Here is a 21,418-nt window from a genome sequence, read left to right on the forward strand (position 1 = left end):
GTGGTTGCGTATGCTAGCCGCCTGCTGTCACCTGACGAGCGAAATTACTCCATTACAGAACGTGAGTGCCTTGCCCTGGTTTGGGCTGTAGCTGAATTCCTGCCATACTTGTTAGAGTGCGCTTTTTCTGTGGTCCGGACCACCATGCCCTTTGCTGGCTGTCCTCGCTGAAAGACCCTCCAGGCGTCTTGGCCGCTGGACGCTACGCCCTTACGAGTATTCGTCCACTGTCGTGTACAAGTCTGGACGTCTTCATCTAGACGGTGATTGCCTGTGTCGGTACCCAGTCGAGCCACTTGCTCTCAGTGATACTGACGATATCCCTTTTATGTTTGGCATTTCTGATCTACACAACATCGCCGAGGAGCAGCGCAAAGACCCATATTTGCAAAACATCATCGAGGGCCTCAGCTCTGGAAGCTGGAAGCGCTCCCTGCAGCTCTTCGTTAGCAAAAATAGCATCCTCTACCGCCGCAACTTCTGTCCTGACGGGTCCTCCCTCCTCTCCTTCTAGTCATTCCCAAGCAGCTGCGGTCTTCTTTAATTGCAGAACTCCATGACCTGCCTGCCGCTGGCCACCTTGGTATGGCACGAACTGACGACCGGACACGGCGCCGTTTCTTTTGGCCTGGATTATACCGTACAGTCCGGCATTACGTCACCACTTGCGACCTCTGTCAGCGCAGGAAGAAGCCTTCAGCACCACCTCCTGGTCTTCTGCATCCTACAGACGTGCCTGTGGAGCCGTTCCACCGTGCAGGGCTCGACCTCCTTGGACCCTTCCCGACCTCGGAATCCGGAAATAGGTGGGTCGCAGTAGCCACAGACTACGCCACTCGGTATGCGATCACCCGTGCATTGCCCACGAGCTGAGCGACCGATGTAGCTGACTTCCTTTTGCACAATCTTTTTCTACAGCACGGTGCCCTTCGTCAATTACTCACAGACTGCGGACGCTATTTTCTGTTCAGAGTTGTTGACGACACTCTGCATTCATGTTCTCCCAAGCATAAGATTGCCAAAGCATACCATGCGTAGACCAACAGGCTAACCGAGCATTTGAACCGAACATACACAGATATGTTGTCTAATGCACGTCTCCGCCGACCACGAAGACTGGGATCTCGCCTTGCCCTATGTGACGTTCGCTTACAACACCTCCCGGCATGACACAACTGGTTACTCTCCTTTCTATTTCTAATACAGGAGACACGCCGTCCTGCTTTTGGATACACTCGTCCTATCCGCTGATCGTCCAGTCCCCGCCTACGCCCGTTACACCATTGCTCAAGCTGCAGATGGTCGCCAAATCGCCGGTACTCGGTTCCAAGAGTCCCAGCCAGCACAGAAGTCTCTTTACGATAATCGCCATCGCCATGTCACCTACGCACCGGGGTCGCTCGTTCGTCTGTGGTCCCCTTTCCACCTCGTCGACCTTTGTGATAAACTTTTGTCCCCCTACCATCGTGGTGTGCGTCAGGTCAACGACGTCACATATGAAGTTTCTGCTCATACACCATCATCCTCATCATGTAGACCACCCACCGATATTGCTCAAGTTATGCGCCTCAAGCCCTACCACGCCGCTTCTCTGTCAAGGGCCTAGCGCCGGGAAGGCGCTTGTGCCGCCGGAGGTCATGCTACGACGAAGTGTAAGACGAAGTTTACAACCATCCCTAACATCAAATTACAAACTCAAGGGGCGGAGATACCTCATGTTGAAAAAATCAGAATTTTAGGAATGATTATACGAAGCAACGGGTGTCACGGTGATGCAATAACCAAGATGGAAAACTGCGCGCAACAAACGATGCGACTCATACAGCGGATTGCCAACAGGAGACACGGCATGAAAGCAGAATCTCCTACGGCTGGTACAGGCGTTCGTAGTTAGCGGTATCTCTTGTGCGGCTCCCTCCTTGATCTTAAAATTTCAGAAAAGGAAAAGATAAATGGAAATATCAGGCTGTGCACGAAACAAGCTCTAGGATTGCCCATCTGTACATCAACTCACCGCCTCCTAGAGCTAGGCATGCATAATATCCTGGAAGAAATTACGGAAGCAGTGAGAACGTCCTAAATCGAACGCTTAGCCGGGACCACAACCGGCAGGGCCATTCTAGTAAAACTCCATCTAGGCCGAGATAACAGAACAACCGCCAAAGTTGACATGCTCGGTGAAATTCGTGACAGTATAGTTGTTCCCCCATTACACAGCAATACGCATCCTATTCATCACTCAGTGCGCCGGACGAAACGGGCAGAGGCGCTAGAGAAACGCTTCCGCTGCTACAAAGACGAGGACGTGGTCTACGTCTGCAAAAACGAGGACGTGGTCTACGTGGATTCCGCTGAGTATGAAAAGAACACGATGGCCCTCGCCGTCGTCAATAATAAACAACTCCTCAAAATAAGTGCCTCCTTAATCTCGGGTAACCCACAGATTGCAGATGAAGCTGCCATGGCGCTCCAAAGTGACTCCAAAGTTGCCATACTAAATTTCAGCAGGGGCCGGGTCTCCCCTCTAACGAATACAATTCTAAGCCGTCATGTAATAGACCGGAAAATTACACTAGTCTGGACACCAGCACATGCATCCCTGCCTGGTAATGAGATGGCCCACGTGTTCGCCCGAGGCTTTTCCTTCCGGGCGGACCCGGTCGAGGTGGTCCTTACAGACAGGGATCGCATGGGGACATACAGAGAAATTACACAACACTATCGTTTGCAACGAGCTAGACTTCATCCAGCGGATAGATCCTTGTCCAGGTACCAAGCCATCAACTGGCGCCGGTTACAAACTTACATCTCTCCAAACCCGGCCCTCTGAAGTCTTATTTACCCAGGGCAATTTTCAGACAAATGCGCAAACTGCGAACTTAGGGCCACCTTGGACCACATACTATGGGAATGTCCTCATTCTCCCCGGGAGGGACGAGGTGTAAACTCGAATAATCAGTGGGAGACCTTACTACTGAGCTCCGACCCGGCGACTCGGTTACAACTCGTCCGACTGGACGAAGCCGCCGCCGAGAGACAGGACCTTTCGGCCGACGTCTAGGCGGGTAGCCCTCTGGCTACCCTCTTTCTGTTGGACCTTAAAAGTTTTCCTATCCTATTCTCTCCCGCGTGAAAGGGACGAACAAAGAAGAAAAGGTTGAAGGGGCCTCCTGTTCGCGTTGGGGCTCCCTGCTGCTCCCTGCTATGAACTAGTCACCTACCGCTTGTAAATAAATATAAATAGTATTTCTCCGTAACAGTATTTTGTACTCATGAATGCATTACAAATATGTAGGAAACCGCATCCTGTAATTTCATGCTTAGTATTGGAAATGTATTCTTAAAATTTGCCAAACATACGTGACTTAAAGCATACTTCGAGCACGTTTCAAACACGAAAAAATATGTGTGCAGTTTTAGTATCTTGCCAATGTATTGAAAATATGCTTCTTTTACGGCGAGGTTCGGGTGTCCACCGAGAGATGAGAGACGGCATTGGCGCCAATTTCGTATCCTAAAAAAAAAAATTCAAAAGCAGACATCTTTGTCTCTCCTATTCGTCTGCCTTCCTTTGGCATGACAGAATTTTCTTAGCTTGCCTTTTCAAATCGTCGGCAATGCATAGCTTTGCAGACGACACCCTGATTTTCGCTTCGCTCCGGTATGAGGCAAAAGAAAAACAGACTGACACACGATTAATGCAGACGATGAATGCGATTTATGCGGTGTTGTCCTTGTTAGCATTGCAGTTCCTGCTGTGTGACCCATCTGTGGTTTCACTGAATTCAGGTCATGGCGCTTGGCTGCTGACCCGAAAGACGCGGGTTCGATCCCGGCCGCAGCGGTCCAATTTCGATGGAGGAGAAATTTTAGAGGCCCGTGTAGCGTGCGATCTCAGTGCAAGAGCCCCAGGTTTCCGAAACTTCCAAAGCCCTTTACTACGGAGTCCCTCCTAGCCTGAGTCACTTTGGGACATTAAATCCCCATAAACCAAACGAATCACGCGTCTTTTGTGACCGGGCCTGCGAAAGACGCCGGAGTGCCGCCGTGACACGTTCTGAGCTCGCGCCGAACGAGCGGCGGCGTTCCGTGCAGTGCACGACAGCGTCTCATCGAAGGCACCTCGGAAAGAGCTCGATAATTGCGGAGGACGCACCATGGCGTCCAACGCGTTTACAGATTGCGCCATCCCCATCCCTCGCGAGCTCTAAGCCTCGCTTCGCTTTTCTTTCCTTAAAAATCTTTTTTTTTTCGTCACCAGCCCCTGCATGTCCCGGAAGGCAAGGAAATTGCACGGGTCTGCCTACTGGCGGCAGCTGAGCCACGACCGCCGTAACGTGCAGATAGAGGAGAGTTGAAAGGTATGAGAGGAGAGTGAGCGGACAGACGCGCGTGGCAGCAACTGCATCCTGCGCCGTAGCCATGGCGTTGCCTGTAAAAGATACCCCCCCCCCCTCCTTTTTTGTGTACGCGCAAAGAACTAATAGATAAAAAACGTGTTGGGCCATTGGTTAGGCAGCCGATAGCGTTCGCCAAACGCTGCGAGCCTGCTGTCGCAACGCTTGTATTGTGTATTTTTCTTTAGTTTTTTCGGTGTTTTCTTTTCACCGTGCTCCGCGTGGACACCGTGCAGCGCGTGGGTTAGCTATGGCCTCTTTCGGAGCTTGCAACGAACGCTGGAGTTTACGAACTTCGCATAACTCAGCTTTCCGGCGACTGGACTTGCGAGTCTCGTTACTCATTTTTTCTGTCGAATACCAAGGTTCTCGAAAAAGGTTTGGTTTGGCTTAGGGGGGCTTTAACGACTCAAAGCGACTAAGGCTATGAGGGATGCCGTAGGGAAGGGGTCCGGAAATTTTGACCACCCGAGGTTCTTTAGCGAGCACTGAGATCGCACTGCACACGGGCCAAGAATTTCGCCTCCATCGAAATTCGACCGCCGCGGCCGGCATCGAACCCATATCTTTCGGGTCCGCAGCCGAGCCCCATAACCACAGAGCCACCGCGAAGGCAGGTTTGTGAAGAGCATCCAGTAGAGTAACCTGGCTCCTTTGAGGCCTTGCTGCTTTTAATGTGGGATCAGTAATTTGAGAAAGTCAAATTTATAAAGGATGAAATGTCACTTTAACGCGGTATTCTAACTGCCTTCACACGGTAAATGCCATTTTTCGGTAAGTGCGGTAAGTGCCATGTTGACCGCCAGAGAGGAATCTTACGGTAAAGGAAAAGTGAATATAACATGTGATTTTGAAGAAATTCCGTATATCGGTTTACCTTTTCAGCACCGGAATTGTTCTGAGTCGAAAATGTTTGTGTGTGTTGAGATTCTTGCGTGAGTTTTTAGTTTGCCCAAAGAGGCTTATTTTAGCTGCTTATTTTATTCCGGAGACACGGCAGCAGAGGCAGAGGAAGTAGCCGTTGCTCTGGCGGTGGCGGAGTGCTATTTGGAGTTAGCTTCATAGGCACACGCATGGCGTTCGGCTGCAAATATCGAGGACGTGGAATAAAACCCCTGCCAGAGCGGCTATGTTTTCACAGAGGTGAAATGCAGACGTCCAAGTGGGTGCTCAGTAAAATGACGGTGCCTGCCAGCGAAACCCAACTGCTCTTAAGACGAAGCCTTCCAATATGGCGGCCCTTTTTTTCTTTCTTCTTTCGCTCCCTCCCTCTCGTTCGACTGCGAAGCTGTTCGGCGTCCATAGAAAAAGCGGCAATTAACAGCGCCTTTCCTTTATTGATAAAAAAACATGCTCTTTTGTGGATTTTAAGGTGAAAGCCTTTAATGCCTCATACTGTCGTTAGCAGCCATGTCGGTAGATGTGTCATGATCCAGTCATGACTGGTTAGTCATTAATCACTCATGAATTTTGACATGCCTGGCTAGTCATGACAAGTTAGTCATTAACCAGGCATGAGCAATCATGACTGATTAGTCATGACTGGTTAGTCATTAGGCAGCCATGACTAGTTAGTCATGACTAGTTCGTCATTAACCTGTCATGACTAGTTATGAACGGTTAGTCATGACTGGTTTGTTATGGCTGGTTAGTCATGCCTAGCTAATCATTCACCAGATATGACTAGTTCATCATTAACCACTCACGACTAGTTAGTCATAACTAATTAGTCATGAGTAGCTAGTCATTAGGCAGTCATCAATTAACGAGTCATGACTGGTTAGTCATTAACCAATCATGACTAGTTAGTCAATAGCCAATTATGACAAGTAAGTCATGTGTCATGACTAATTTGTCATGATCCATGACTTACTACTCATGATTGGTTAGTCAGGACTAGATAGTCATTAACCAGTCATGACTATTTAGCCATTAGTCACAGTTAGTCACGACTAGTTAGTCATAACTAATTAGTCATGACTAGCTAGTAATTAAGCAGTCATCAATTAACTAGTCATGTCTGGTTAGTCATTAACCAATCATGAGTAGTTAATCAATAACCAATTATGATAAGTCAGGGGTCATGACTAATTAGTTATGACCTACGACTTACTAGTCATGATAAGTTAGTCATGACCAGTCATGACGGGTTATCCATTAGTCACAGTTACTCATGACTGGTTAGTCATGACTAATGGCTGATAAGTTATGTCTAGTTAGTCATTAGTCAGTCATGACTAGTTATGACTGGTTAATGAATGGTTAGTCATGACTAGTCATGACTACCTAGTCATTAACCAGGCATGACTAGTTCGTCATTAACCAATCATGACTAGTTAGTCATCAACTAATTCGTCATGACTAGCTAGTCATTAAGCAGTCATCAATTAACTAGTCATGAGTGGATAGTCATTAACCAATCATGACTAGTTAGTCAATAACCAATTATGATAAGTCATGGGCCATGACTAATTAGTTATGACCTACGAATTACTAGTAATGATTGGTTAGTCTCGACAAGTCATGACGGGTTATAGTCATGACTAATGGCTGATTAGTTATGTCTAGTTAGTCATTAGCCAGTCATGACTAGTTATGACTGGTTAAAGATTAGGCAGTCATGACTAGTCATGACTACCTAGTCATTAACAAGGCATGACTAGTTCGTCATTCACCAATCATGACTAGTTAGTCATCAACTAATTAGTCATGACTAGCTAGTCATGAAACAGTCACCAATTAACTAGTCATGGTTACTTAGTCATTACCTAATCATGACTAGTAAGTCATGGGTCATGTCATGACCCAATTAGTCATAGCTAGCCAAACCAAGACGCCCCATAGCCGCCTCGTGTGTGCCAACAGCCCTGCACCCGAAGTTGCGTGGAAAGGCTGTCGCCTCGCGCACTTTAGATCGTCAATGTGGCCCCTGAATTTTTTTTTCGCAGTTATACCGCAGCTAATTTTTTTTCCGGAGCGCTCAAAAATCGCTGCAACCGTGGCCTGACATCAACAGTGAACATATTCTTTCGTTTCATGTTGAGCCCAGCAAGTGGCCGAAATCGAGAGCCCTCCATTACGACACCTATCTCACTCTTTTTCTTCGTCCACTCCCACCTTCCTGCCTTCCTTCACGGCGCGGTTGAGGTGTCCAGCAAGAAGTGACACATGCGCCATTTTGTTTCCCGAAACACCACTACTCAAACCAACCGCAGCACGCCTCCTTCTCTAACAATGGCGGCTCCACGGGGCTTGCGAGCCAATGTATATAGACCGGGCAGCTTGAACCCCAACGCTATCAATATGTCTACATAAGAGCCGCGGCTTAACACGGCATCGAAGCCGGAGAGCCATGGTCGCTCCAGCTACAGTTTCTGATACGACCGTCAAAGGCGAACCCACAGTGATGGCCAAATACATTCTGGAACTCGACTAAAGCACAAAGGGTAGCGGACGCAGTTTGGGGTACACTTCGAAGCTTAGAGAACAAATCATGACTTTCATGCCTAGTCATGCCACAGGAATCTCCTCAATGGAACAAAAAGATACCCCACATGGGGCCCTGTAAGCGGAACACTTCCTGTTCTTTCAGGGAATAGAAAGTTCTGCAGTCGTCTCAACATGCGCGAAAACTATAAGAATTGAAAAAAAAATCAGTAGGAGAAACCGGAACAGGCACCTGTTAAGCAAACTCCTCGATCGCCCCTGTATGGGTGCCAAACTGAGGTCCAATAAATGTTTTTGCCTCCCTATTCTCCCCCCCCCCTTCCCCCGCGGTGGCTCAGCAGTTTACTAGTTTACTGAACCGGTGTACGCGGGTTTGAACCCGACCGCGGCGGCCGCGTTGCGATGAAGGCGAAACGCAACAAGCGTCCGTGTGCTGTGGTATGCCAGTGCACGTTAAAGATCCCCAGGTGGTCGAAATTATTCCGGAAACCTCCACTACGGCATCTCTTTATTCCTTTCTTCTTTCACTCCCACCATTTTCTCTTCCCTTAGGGCGCGGCCCCGGGGGCCACCGAAATACGAGACACAGTTAGTGCGTCATTTCCTTTCCTCGAACACCAAATATCAACTTTTCTATATCCATGTTTGCAATGCTTTTTCGTACCAACGATGTATGGTTGCATCTAAAGGTCACGGACGTCGTGCATCCGTTCTCAAGTATTTGCGCAAGCAACAAGAAGAACCAAGCATGATCGCAAAGATTTTCACATGCAATGTCACCTGTGTTACAACATTTGAGGTTTTAATAATAACATCTTTATTTCAAACGTAAGATAATGTTAGATGCAGCCTGTCTTACGACAGGCAGACTATGATACCTAGGAACAACCTTCGGCGATCAATTCTGCAGTTTTATCTATTATCTCCGAGCGAATGTTGTCACTTCACAGCACTAATTAGCTGCACCTTTCCGTGTTTCACAAAGAAAGTAATATAGCTTTTTATTTTGCCTCGAAATTGCAGCCGTCCCAGCCATACGCTTCCGCTGACACATCGCATTGAAATTTCATTCCGTGTCTTTTTTTTTTTAGAGACTTCGTCGATATCTTTAACCTATTGGCCAACCATCAAAGACACCATGGCGCTGAGAAACGCAATTTTCTTTAAATAAAGCGGAGTATGAATTCAAAAACAATCACCGATATCCAGAACTGTCGCAAAACCCATCTCCAAACACCCGCTAAAGTTGCACGGAACGAACGCAGACCATTGAAATCAGCGTTCGTTCCCATTCCATATATGGGCATGGCTCCCTCGCGCTGGTACAGGTGTCCACCTAGAGTTCAACGGTAGCGCTCGGAACGAGACTTGCACACGCCCGGGAGGAGGGAAAAGGAACGCGGGGTGTCGTCTGCAAAGCAGGGCTAGAAGGCAGATAGAAGAGGGAAAGGAGGGGAAGACACCTATATATGGAATTGTTCACAGAGAGAGTCCTCAGAGCTTGTCGGACTCGAGCAGCGGAAGGTTGACCGCACAGATACGTCTGTCATTTGGAAACCTTTTATTTCCCTGCTTTCGAATTCGAAGACGATGGATGACGACGACTACTCTTGGGACGGCGAAGACTGGAATCCGACCAGAAAGCGCAAGCGGCCATCTTCAACTCGAAAGCCGAAGAGAAAGAATGCACATCGACCCCGAGCCAAGCCGCGCGGTGAGTTCTGCAGGACGGCCAGCCGCCATGTTGACCTACTTTCTCGTCCTCCCCGGGCTGTCAAGGTCACCGGGACCGGGCCGCGCTAAGCCTATCTGTACGGTGTCCGCAGTTCACTGTATCCGCGGCGTGTTATTGCCCGTTTCGCGCTTCGGCGCGGTTATTTAGGCGCGGATCTTATTGGCGCTCGCTCGCGCATTTGCGCGGTGCGCGGGTGCTTGTGATGGTATTTCACTAGCGCCCGCTCAGCTGAGCGAGTTCGCGAGGGCTGGCTTGGCGCGAGCCACACCCCCCCCCCCCCTCCCTCTTCCCCTCAGCGAGGGCGCGTGACGGCCGTTGTTGTTTGAACATGGCGTGAGGATGCGAGGCCGCCATGTTTGGCGCTCCGGGCAGGAATAATTTTTTTCTTGTTCAGCGAGATTGGTTACGTTCTGTATTAGTTTGTATAATATAAGTACGTTTGGGCACATTGTGACATGACTTATTCGTTAATTTTAGTGAAGCACGCTATTCAGTTTGATTTATTTAGATATTTCATTTGTTTTTCTGGTTCATTGATTGTTTAGTTGGTTCATTGAGTGACTGACTGAATCATCACTGACTTATTAGGCTGATATACCATGTCTAATAATTGATCGATTCATTGATTGATTTCATTGATTAGTTGAGTGATATTATTGGTATACTGATAGACTGATTGATTGGTACGCATGACGCTAGCTATCCCCTGCTCAGCGAGGCCGCCATGTTTGGCACACCTGGCAGGCATAATTTTTGTTCAGCGTGATTGGCCACGTTCTGCTTTAGTTCGTATATTATTACGTTTGGGCAGATTGTGATACGACTTATTCGTTAAATTTATCGAAACACGCTGTTTAGTTTAATTAATTTAGTTACTTGATTTATTTTTATGCTTGATTGAGTGATTGACTGAATCGTCACTGATTTATTTGGAAGATTTACCGTTTCTAATAACTGATCCATTCATTTATTGACTTTAAAGACTCATTGGTTGATAGTGCTCACATGCTGATCGACTGATTGATTGGTACGCTATATAGTATAAGGGCAAGGTTAAAAATGGCCTTTTCCTTGTGTTTTTTCTTCGTCCGTTTGTATTTTTACATCACTTTTCAACCGTGCATTACTGCAAACTTGTCCGATTTTCGCCCCTTCTTAGCAGGTGGCTGTTTAACATTCCAGTGAGTCACTCGTAAAACACTAAGACATAATATCGGTACAGGGAATGATGGGTTCTGTCGACCCCACCAGGTGGGCCTCAGTCAGTGCTAAAGGCCACATTTTGGGCTCGTGCTGTGACCCGGGCTTGTACTACCAGATTAGAGCAGGCCATCAAGGTCTCCCACTTTTGCGAACCTACAAGGTTCAGGAATTCGGACGGGGAGTCTGCTGGACACAAAGCGACGGGGGCTGTGAGGAATGCGGTAGTGCAGTGGAGGGCCTCTGATAAATATCGACCACCTGGGGTACATTAGCGTGTGCTGGTATCGCAGAGTACACGGGCACCATTTGATTCGCCTCCATCGAAAAGCGGCCGAGATCAAACTGCGGTCTTCGGGTCAAGTGGACGAGCGCCATAACCATTGAACCACTGTGGTGGGGCTCATTGATTGATCAATTTATTGTATGTTCCGATTGATTGAGCTGATCACACTCATTGATCGACTCATTAACTGATAAACCACCTGAGTGATTGGTCGATTGATTGATTGAGTTGATATTTTGATCAATTGACCGACTGATCAGTCAGTTGACCGATTAATAAGTAATTGATTGACTTGTCTATTGATTTTATGGATAATTTAATTCATTCATTGAATTATTGAGTGGACAACTGATTCGTCGATCTACTGATTGATTGAATTTGATATGTTGATCAACTGACCAACTCAGCAATCACTTAACCGATTAATCAGTTACTTCACTGATTGCTCGGTCACCCAATTGACTCGGTGACTGTCTGATTGGTCGATCAACTGATTGATTTAATTGATACATTGTTTGAAGCTAATTTATTATTGATTTGATTTACACATTGATTCATTCTTCCATTGACTAACTGAGTGGTTGGTTGGTCAGTCGAAGATTAATTTCATGTGATGTGTTGATCAACTAGAAGATTAATCAAACGTTTGAGAGATTAATTGATCGATTGAGTGACTGCCTGATTAGCCGATCGACTGATGGATTCAATGTAATATGTTGGTCAATTGACGGGTTGATAATCATTTGACTCGTTCATTCATCGATCTGGGGACTGGTTGATTTACTGTTTTATTTAGGTTGATATGTTGATGAGTTGACCGATTGATTGATTCGTCAACTGATTGATTGATTGATTTACTGATAGCCTGCCTAGGTCCTTATTTAATAAATAATTGGTTTTTGATGAAAGGAAATGGCGCTGTGTCTGCCTTACATATCTCGGTTTGGCTCGGCATTTCGGGTTGTCTCTTCAAAATCGCAAATTTAGACCGGCTTCCTAAGTGAACTTATCAGACTAGGGCTGTGTGAGATTTTGATGGGACATACCGGGATGCACCAAAGGCAGTTGCAAAGGGTACTTAGCTCTGTTTCTGAACGCGTAAAAATCCCGGAATCTTTCACATATCTTTTAATAGAGTTCGTTGTATACGCCCGAATAAAAATCGGAGAACTGCAAGCCCCAGGCGATGTCCGAACCGAAAAAAAGCTGAGTTCTTTGTTACTTTCTATATTAACTTTTTTTTGCTCTTTTAAATACTGCTTTTATTTCACTATTGTGTTAATTTAAATAAATGCTTTAGCGCAAATTCCAACGCTCAGTACTTCGATGACTACAGCTTTATTATTCCCAACAGCTGTCGCTTCGAGGGCTGGCGGTCTTTGTTAGGTGCCGAATTTGTGTTACTGCAGCGGTGATGATAGTATCGAGCGAGAGGTTTTGTTAATTTGCGGTAGACAGTTATTCTCGAGAATTAGCTTTCAATTTATTTGGCTGGAAAGAGTGTGAATGCATTTTACCGAAGCTATATTATAACTAACACTATGCTGCGCTTCCACACATAGTGGTGTTGAGGGAACTTACCCATCAACCTGTGAGGTCACTAGTTCGACTCCCGGTGACTGTGGCCACGTTCCAGCAGTTTATTCACTCTAGTTAATCGAGAGAAAAAATTGGCAGTGGCTTAGCTCGGCTTTGCCGGATATACTTATCGAAAGCTAAGCCGAGCACCACGACCGGGCAAGCGGTGTGACGTCATACCAAATGGTGGCGGCGGCTCCGCGGCGAGGCGCGCGGCGTGACGTCATGCCAGATGGCGCGGCGAGGGCGGCGTCCGCCAGCTGCGGCGGTTGCTAGGCAACGGCTCAAGGTCGATCTCTGTGCCTCCTCGGAACACCGCCACAACGAAATCGCAAGTCGTGGCCGGTGTATCTTTCGCTACAAAAAAAAAAAAAAAGGCTGCCCATATTCTGAGGATCCAGCCTTGCGGACTACATTATCGGGAATTTCATTGTGCTCGTTAGTAATAATATTTACTCGAATTCGAAATTCCTGTGATTAATTTTAGAGTTCAACGTCGCGCGGCGCAAAGTTGCAGACCTGGAAACTAGAAGCGCTTGTCGAGATTTTATGGGCTTTCGAAACTTAGCTTCCCGAGACATGGTTCAGATACATAATGCCGCGCTTCGAGAATTTGGCTATCAGCTGGAAAATGCCCAGTAGAGGGAACTTATGGAAAGTCCGAAGCACAACACGAAAGTTATGGCGCCATCTTCACCGAGCTGTGAGCCAGTACGCATCCCGGTTGCGTTGCCAAGAACAATGATGTTTGTAGAGAAGTGCTTAGCCCTCTCTTCCAGTGAATGAATACGCATGCCCTTTTAGACCGCCGCCGTGAAGAGCCCTCCCACCTTTCTGAGAGCTCCTGAACGGGACAGAGACGGTACCCGAGTGAAAATTGTCTATAGAGAGTCTATAGACTATTTATAGACTCTATTGCCTTCCTATAGATATTTCTTTTTGAATATTCATTCTCCATAGAGAGTCTATAGACAAAAGCGTACTAAAAGTGTATGGCCATGAATCTCTATATTGTCTACAGTCTGTCTATAGCATTTGTATTCCGTCTTGAATGTTCTCTAAGATTTGTCTATAGAGAGTTATTAGACTTTTTAGACAGAAGTGTATGGACGGTCTATCGACTGTCTAAAAAAATTTTGTTAGGGTACGGCTCTTACCGTACTAGTTAGAGAGCAGCGCATTTTCTAAAGATTGGTGAGAAAGAGCTCCTTAGAGCACTCAACCTCTCTCCAAACCTGCCGCACCTGGAATTCTGTTGGACATATATATTGTGCAAATTTCTGCAATGCCGCTCCCCTGAAGTATACCAGGTATTTCGCCTAAGACGTTCAGCAATATTTAAATATAGCGCGACGGGGGCTTCTTTGAGTTGGAAAGGCGATTTTTTTCGGCAAGGCATGGCCATCGGTTCAGCTCGTCAGAATTCAGCAAAGCCGCGTTAACTAGTAGGCTGGTTAACTAATTGTAATAATCAAATTATTAACTAATACTGTTGGTAACCTTATTTATTGACGAGCGATTGTAGCCCAAAATCAGTAATATCCATATTAGTTTCTAGAATTTCTAAAACGCAATTAGCCTCATCGCTGTAGTGGAAGAAGTTTTGGATACTTCGACGAGGTTCGCGCACTGAAGGGGTTGCTTAGTCTGCAGCGTTCTCGAAAGCGCGTGCATTTTGGCGCGATATAGACAAAATCTGTTGGGCCACAGCGCCGAGGGTAACTTCGTTTTCTAAATTCTAAAAACTGATCTGGCTATTACTCACGGTGGGCTACACGCCTCTAAGTAACTAAGGAGAGTAGTAACAAGAATAGCTGTAAAACGAAATATTCAGTAACAGTTAACCAGCTCACTAGTTAGCAGGTCTTAGCTGTATTCTGACGCGGCACACCGCTGACAGCGCAATGGTGAAAAAAAGCTCTCTTCCAACACAAGAAGCTTCTTAAAAGAATGTAGAACATCTTAGGTGATACACCTGGTATATGAGCACGATTAGCGTTTTGGCCCCTCTGTCTACATTCGCCGCCAGTATATTCCCCGCCAGAGGCCGCTCACATTCGCAGCGACGCTGAGAGCGCCTGTCCTTGAAGGCTGATTTCTCCTGACAGACACCCCGCTTGAGACGAAGCCCATCTCCGGCTATGGGAGACTTCTCGGCTGCCAAAAAGGGCTGCATGTGCGCAATGTATGCGCAAGGGTTCGATGCCTGCACGCTCTGGTCAGTGGTCCTCATCCTTTCTCATAACATCTGGCCCATTGTTGCAAGCTACATCTCTTCGCATGTCTGGCAAAAAATAAGCAAGCTGTTGTTTCTCTGGAAAATAACAGGTGATGTGCTATCACTATAGCATCGGCCGAGAATCAGGAGTGGCATACTGCGACTGAGGAGGAAGTGAATGTCCTTTGATGGAGAGTAAGGTAAAAAAATAGGTGCCGCAAAGTGGAGTCATGAAAGCGTAAAATGATGCAGGAAAACATGCATTGGAGGGACAAAAAGAAATATAACTAACTTTGCGCTGCAGGCGAACGATACCTCTGTCGTTTGTCTAGTAGCCAGTGGCCAAGAGATGACAGGAACAGTGCCGTGACACTCAGTTTCCGAAAAGAACTTACGACGAACAGAAGTCGTGGTGGAATGGAGGCGTCGGCTGCAAGGAAGAATCGTTATCGTATCAGGCGTGCCCCAGCCGACAATCATGCAAAATCACCTGCGGCCTTGGACATAAAGATACGATATGCGGTGCGGACCGCCTATGGTAGCTGGCGACACATGGGAGGCTTTTGTGCCTTCGCGTATTAGCATCAGTTTGAGAGCTCGGTATCTGCACCGGCAGCCTCAATTTAATAAAAGCTGCATGCAAAAAACCCGGCCTTCTGGAATGGCTGCTCACGCTAAAGGACCTCCTCTGGTAGCAATTGATGAAGACCTCCAGTGTTGCCCGGCTTCTTGCCTATGGTGCTTTCTCGAGTGAAATTTCCCTAACTGATACTAAATAACCAATACTTTCCTTGCAGCATTTCTTCAATCCGCTTCGTTTTGGCACAGTGTGTCGGCGTCACCCTGTTAGAACACCACGGCGCCCATGAATGGATTTATATACTCCGGAGCTCATCCTCGCTTTACGCCGAAGAGTGGATTTCGCAAGGCTCCCAAGATTTTATAAACACTCCAATAGGAGAGAAATGCTGCCTTCTGAAGCCTGAAATGAAAACTGCGGCGGACATTACAGGCTTGGCTGGCGTGCTACTTGCACTCTGATGCCATGCGACAAAGACGGAGCACTAAAAAGAACAAGGAGAGGACCCGGGTTCGCTTCCAGTGCGTCCGCTCGGTAGGAGAGCATTACGGTACGGCTGCCCATGGTGTGGTGTGAAGCGTCCTTGAAACGTCCTTGTGGGGCATGGTGTGCTGTCTTGTGTTCGGCAGAGACTTTCTTAAGAGGCCCTAAAACATTTTTCCAACGCCTCGCCACTTAGCATTTTGTTACTCCTGTAGGCTTCACCGTACGTCGCACCGTCGTTCGTGGGTCAAGACGGGCTTGGCAGTGCCACTGATAATGCGAGGTTATCATATATGAGCCACCTTGTAGGGAAGATAGCGACGACGCCGTCGAAGTGGATTATAGAAAAAGATGACTGTCGCCAACCAGAAGGACAGGTTGGAGAATCTGAAGCCAAGCTTCGACAGATACTGGTAAAGCGGTTCTTTGGCCTCCTGTGCAATTGCAGGTGTCGTCACCCTAACGTCATAACGCTTTGTTGCGCTTCATGATACTGAGAAGTATATTCAGGAATCTGCGCTGTCAACACGGCGTACGCGTCGCTCCACTGGACTGATTAAAGCTGCTTATATATGAAACTGTCGGATCACCAAGAAAAGGAGCAAGCGAGTAAAGTACACGTGTCTTATTCGTTGAGTTCCTTGTCTCGGGGTGTTCCAAACGGCCAGCTTGGCTGGGATATAGAGCACGAACCGTTTTCAGCATGAAAATGAAGCTTCGGCAGAGGTTTCCTCTTGTACAGGGCGTGGCGTGACACGTTGCGTTAATGCCTGGTACTGCGTTGTATTTTGTGGCGTTGTCTGTTGCGTAGGGTTTCTTGCATGGTGTGTTGCTCTGACGTTGACTATCACGCGATATTGATATTGCGATATTGATATTGATATTGATATTGCGCGTTTGATATTGCAAAGAACAATCGCTGCTTTGATTTTATTGAGCCATTCGAAAGAGTGACGAGATTCCTTCCTTCCCGTTCTCTTTTTTTATTCGTTAGAACAGAAAATTGAATATAACGAGACGGGCATTGTCGTCATATTCGTGCAAGTCATGCCTTTCGAAGTCGTAAATGGCGAAATAGATTTACAGATGGATCATCAAACTTCACTGAAGATAGAAAGGAGCAAAAAGGCAGTAAGCTGTCCTCCAGCGCCACCTGGGGGACAGCATACTTCCCTTTTTACTCCCATCCAGGCGTATTCATGTTTGCAGCGTAGTAGTGCGCGCAGGGTGAAGTGTCCCGCAAACCAACACCTGCTATCCCACCAATTAACGCAGAACGTCCAGAGAGGGCCTTCAAGCAAGAAGCCATTGTGGACGCTGATGAATCCGGCGAGAAACGACCAGGTCGTGGCCGGGGTCGCGCCCCCAGGAGGGCGAGGAGAGAGGATCCAGGCACCTCGGCCGAGGCTCAGCCACCACCGCCAGGGGCCGCGACGCAGGTCGACAACGCCGCCAACGAGGAGGAGCTGCCGGCAGAGGTGATGAGCCGGACACGGCATTCCTCGATCTCGCGTCCGGCTGCATTGGCATGTATAGCCTTTGTCAAAGATGCGCAGCTCGGGGGCACCTAAGACGTGTAGTGGGGCCCTATAATACCTTTCGGAGTTCCTAAGGTAGGAACTATTGAGAACGTGAGTTCCTCGAACCATGGAGATATTTAAGGCCCATTCACACTTGCGAGTCGCAAAGGGCAGGTGACCAGCAGTCGCTTGCGACCAAGGAGCAGCTCGACAACACCGTTGTTCACACTTGCAAGCGCGACCAGCGGGTCGCCTTCTCGTTAGACTCTCGTTTCAAGCGAAAACTCTCGGGAATCACGTTGTTCGCGCGCGTTCGAGAGTTTCGTCTGTTTTGGCCGCGCCTCCTGTACTCGCGCTCCGTCGTCTGAACTGCTATTCGCGATGTACTACACCGACCCGAGCGAAGATGAGGTTGTCGTGACGGTTTTGATGTGCACCGCGGTCGTACAAGCGTCATGATGACAGAGGCGCGCTTCTCTGCAGGGCCGGCCTACCAGCCTACAGTATTCCGGCCGCCAGCGCGTCAGAAAAATGCGCCAATATTGCTTGTTCGCGTTCATACGAAGCCCTTGAGTACAGGAATGTAAACAATGAATCATTTTTGAAGATCGCTGGCCAGTACCGAGTTGCTGGTAGAAGTGATAACTGCGACACAAGCAAATTTCTTCCCACAGCCGCTTTGCTGCTGCTGCTCCATGCGGCTTGACTGTTGTCTGCTAGCCCCGCTGCTGAAGGCGTCGCGGAAGCAGAGCATGTTCTGATATTATTATGATACGAGGTCCACAATAAAGCGGTGATTAAAGCAGTATTTTAATTACTAGAGCTGGTCACGATCCGAGGCGCCCGCAGCTGCGGCATCGATATGAAACCGGCCATGGGCGTCCGGAGGGGGGGGCAAGGGGGGGCGGCTGCACCCCCCTGGAAAATCACTCACTCGAACCGTGAGTGATGGCCGCACGTCAGGGGCGGCGGTGCGCTCAGCCAAAAGAGTAAAAGCGGCCCTGCTTCCACGCTTTGGGTCACATCTGCAAAGTGCCGCGTCCGGGGACGCGTCGTTGCAGACATACAGCGGCACCGGCGAGCATGTGTTTCGAGCCGTCTTGAGATGTGTGCCTGTTTCTTTGATCTCTAGAGAGATAGCGACACGGAGGCAGACAGTGCACACCCCGGCCACCGATGAATTCTTCAGGAGGGAGGGACAAATCAGCCGTGTCCATCCCCGCTTTGTCGGACTGCTCAGGGGCAAGCGGGCGATGAGTTGGCGCCGCCGCTCGCTGTCTCCTCCGATCCACGGGAGAGCGCAGTTCGGTACAAGCGCCGCTTTCAGAATTTTCGGCAAAGGGGATTAGCTGCTTTTGTTCACGGCGACGCAGTCTCCAGAGGCGCCCCGACACCAGCGTTCCTTGCGTCTTCTCCGGAAACCAGCGCCTTTGGTCAAGGCAGCCCGATGGCGCCTGCCTGGCTCGCCTGTCACCTCTGGCTGGGCCTCAAATCCCAACAGCGCCCATGTACTGTGCGATGTCAGTGCATGGTAAAGAGACCGTCCGTCCCTCATAGCCTGAGTCGTTCTGGGGCTCTGAACCTCATAAAAACACACAAAACAATTTTTCCGACCGGAGTGGCGAGTGTCCCTTCCCCTCGGAAGTCGCGCGGCGTTCCTTGCGTGTGCTGTAATGATCGGAGGCCCAGCCAGCGGAGAACGGCGAGACAGTCAGGCGTCATCAGGTATGCGGCCAAAAGCGCTGCTGTTTCTCGGAGAAGACGCAAGGAAAAGCTGGCCTGGAGGCGGCTTCTGGCTCGGCGTTTGCGGGGACAAAGGCTCTAATCCCCTTCGCCGGCGATGCTGAATGCGGCTCTGGTGCCGGACTGCGTTCCTGGGGACTGGCAGCGGAAACAGGCGAGCCAGACCGGCGTCATCAGGCTACTGCGACGGAAAGCGCTGCTGTCCGGGGGAGACAAAAGAGACACTGCGTGGGGCAGCTACTGGCGACGGCGTCGGCGTACACAAAGACGTCTAATCCCTTCGCCGGGAAGGCTGAGCGCGGTGCTTCTCCCGGACTGCCCGTGGACTGACCGACGAGACCCAGTGGCGACGACGGCGGGGCGGCGGCGCAGCTAACTCATTACACGCGTGCGCCCTGGGCAGCAGACAAAGCCGAGGGGCGACACGGCTGATTTGTCCCTTCCACCGAACTGAAGAGGTCACCGGTGTGAGCGGTCAGCGCTCGCGTCCCCATCGATCAGGATCGTCACTCAGCAGCAAACGACCTTTGGGCCTGGGAAAACAGTTCGCGACTCAGAGACGCCAAGTTCCTCCTTGCCCGTGTATGTGTGTGTCTGTGCGGTGTGCGCCGTCACGTGGGGAGGGCGGAGCCAAAGAAGACGCTAGCAGCCCATTGGACGCTCAACCCGAGATCAGATTCCCTACCTGGGTACCTGGGGAATCTGAACTGCATTTAAGCAGCAATCTGTGGGGTGCCAGATCATCCTCCCTCATTTTCTGACTTTGGTCTCCGTGCTACTGTACAAAATGTAAAATAAACCTTCCAGCTTTGCTATTCCTCCCGAAGGCTTCCCTCCGTAGTCTGGCTGCTTCGTCCTAATGCGGTGAAGACCCTGGTCCCGATCTCCGAGCACAACAGTGCGCGCCTCTTTGTTTGTGCTTCGGTGTTTTTAGTGGCCGGTTGTCAACGAAGCTGAGAACAACCAAGACAGCGGACGAGAAAACGACGAGCGGCGAGTAGTGTGTGTGCAAATACTCGACTGTGCGGTTGCGCGAGCAAGATGGAGCGAGGTGTATGAAGCTGCGAGCGTGCATTTATCTTGTAAATAAGTTTTCGCTGCATACATAGTCATTTTTTGTTTTCAACGTACGCATTCAACCGTTTTTCCAATCAATGTGTATATATTTTTAACACTACCAACCCCGAGGAACTCCATAGCCAGCTTTGTCTCGCGCGGTCCCGAATGATGGATATTCGACGCTTCTTCAAGCGTCAGCGGTTGTCTGACGAAGCATTATCCAAATGCGCCCCTGCAGATTCTGGTGTGACATGTGACAACGGTGTAGCATTTGAACAGAGTGATGCAAGCTTTTATCACCGGCAGTAGCTGATGTCGTCGACTCCATGGAAGGGACTCTGTCAACAGTGAGTTCAGGTGATGCAGCAGGCCGAGATGATTCCATTTCTCCTTTCTTGGGATTCAAGTCCGGATTTGACCAGAGCGATGCAACCTTTCATCACCGGACAGTAGCCGGCGTCGTCGTCTCCATGGAAGGAACTCCACCAGCGAGCTCCGGTCACGCAGTAAGCCGAAACGATTCCCTTTCTCCTTGCTTGGGATCGAAGTCCGGAGACAACATCAAGAAAACAAATAACTTGCCTCAAGAATATGACTTAGGAGAGTTTCTAGGCAAAGCTAAACTCACTGGCATACCGGACTTTTTGAAGTTACGTCTTCTTACTAAGCCATGGTCGCCAAATGTCACATATGATTTTAAGAAGGATGTAACACCTGGAAAGAGGCCTTTTCGACATCAGTGGCTGGGAGATTACGCCCCCTGGCTTGCGTACTCAGCGACAGCGAAAGGCGCCTTTTGTCGTTTTTGCGTCATTTTTCCTCCGCGTGTTCACCGGGGTACTCAAGGTAGTTTTATCGTGCGCGCTTTCAGTAACTACAGAAAAATGCACGAGGCGTGCAGGGATCACGTAAAATCCCAATGGCACCAGGAGGCAATGACGGCCTCACAGAACTTTATGGATGTGATGAAAGGCAAGCAGCTACCCGTTGTACAGCAGCTGAACAGAGCACTGCACGCGCAAGTTGAAAGGAACCGTGAGAAACTATTTCCAATAGTTTCCACCATTGTCTTTTGCGCGACGCATGACTTGCCGATTCGCGGCAAGCAGTCCGATAGTGGAGTCTTCAATGATCTGCTTGACTTTCGTGTAGAAGCTGGAGATACTCTACTT

General features: G+C 48.8%; 2 pseudogenes across 1 annotated transcript in view; both read left to right on the plus strand.

Annotated features, from left to right (window-relative positions):
• Nucleotides 1-2,170: 2,170 nt before the first annotated feature.
• LOC149366276 (uncharacterized) lies at nucleotides 2,171-3,061 on the plus strand (annotated as a pseudogene).
• A 6,312-nt stretch (nucleotides 3,062-9,373) lies between these two features.
• Nucleotides 9,374-21,418, plus strand: part of LOC149366277 (uncharacterized) — a 37,817-nt pseudogene continuing 25,772 nt past the window's right edge. Inside the window, exons 1-2 of the transcript XR_016288613.1 lie at nucleotides 9,374-9,558; nucleotides 17,200-17,402. The product of XR_016288613.1 is annotated as an uncharacterized LOC149366277 (transcript). The remainder of the gene's footprint in view (nucleotides 9,559-17,199; nucleotides 17,403-21,418) is intronic.

This window comes from Amblyomma mixtum, chromosome 1, assembly GCF_055824585.1.
Source record: "Amblyomma mixtum isolate Tamu chromosome 1, ASM5582458v1, whole genome shotgun sequence".
In the NCBI taxonomy this organism is placed as follows: Eukaryota; Metazoa; Arthropoda; class Arachnida; order Ixodida; family Ixodidae; genus Amblyomma; species Amblyomma mixtum.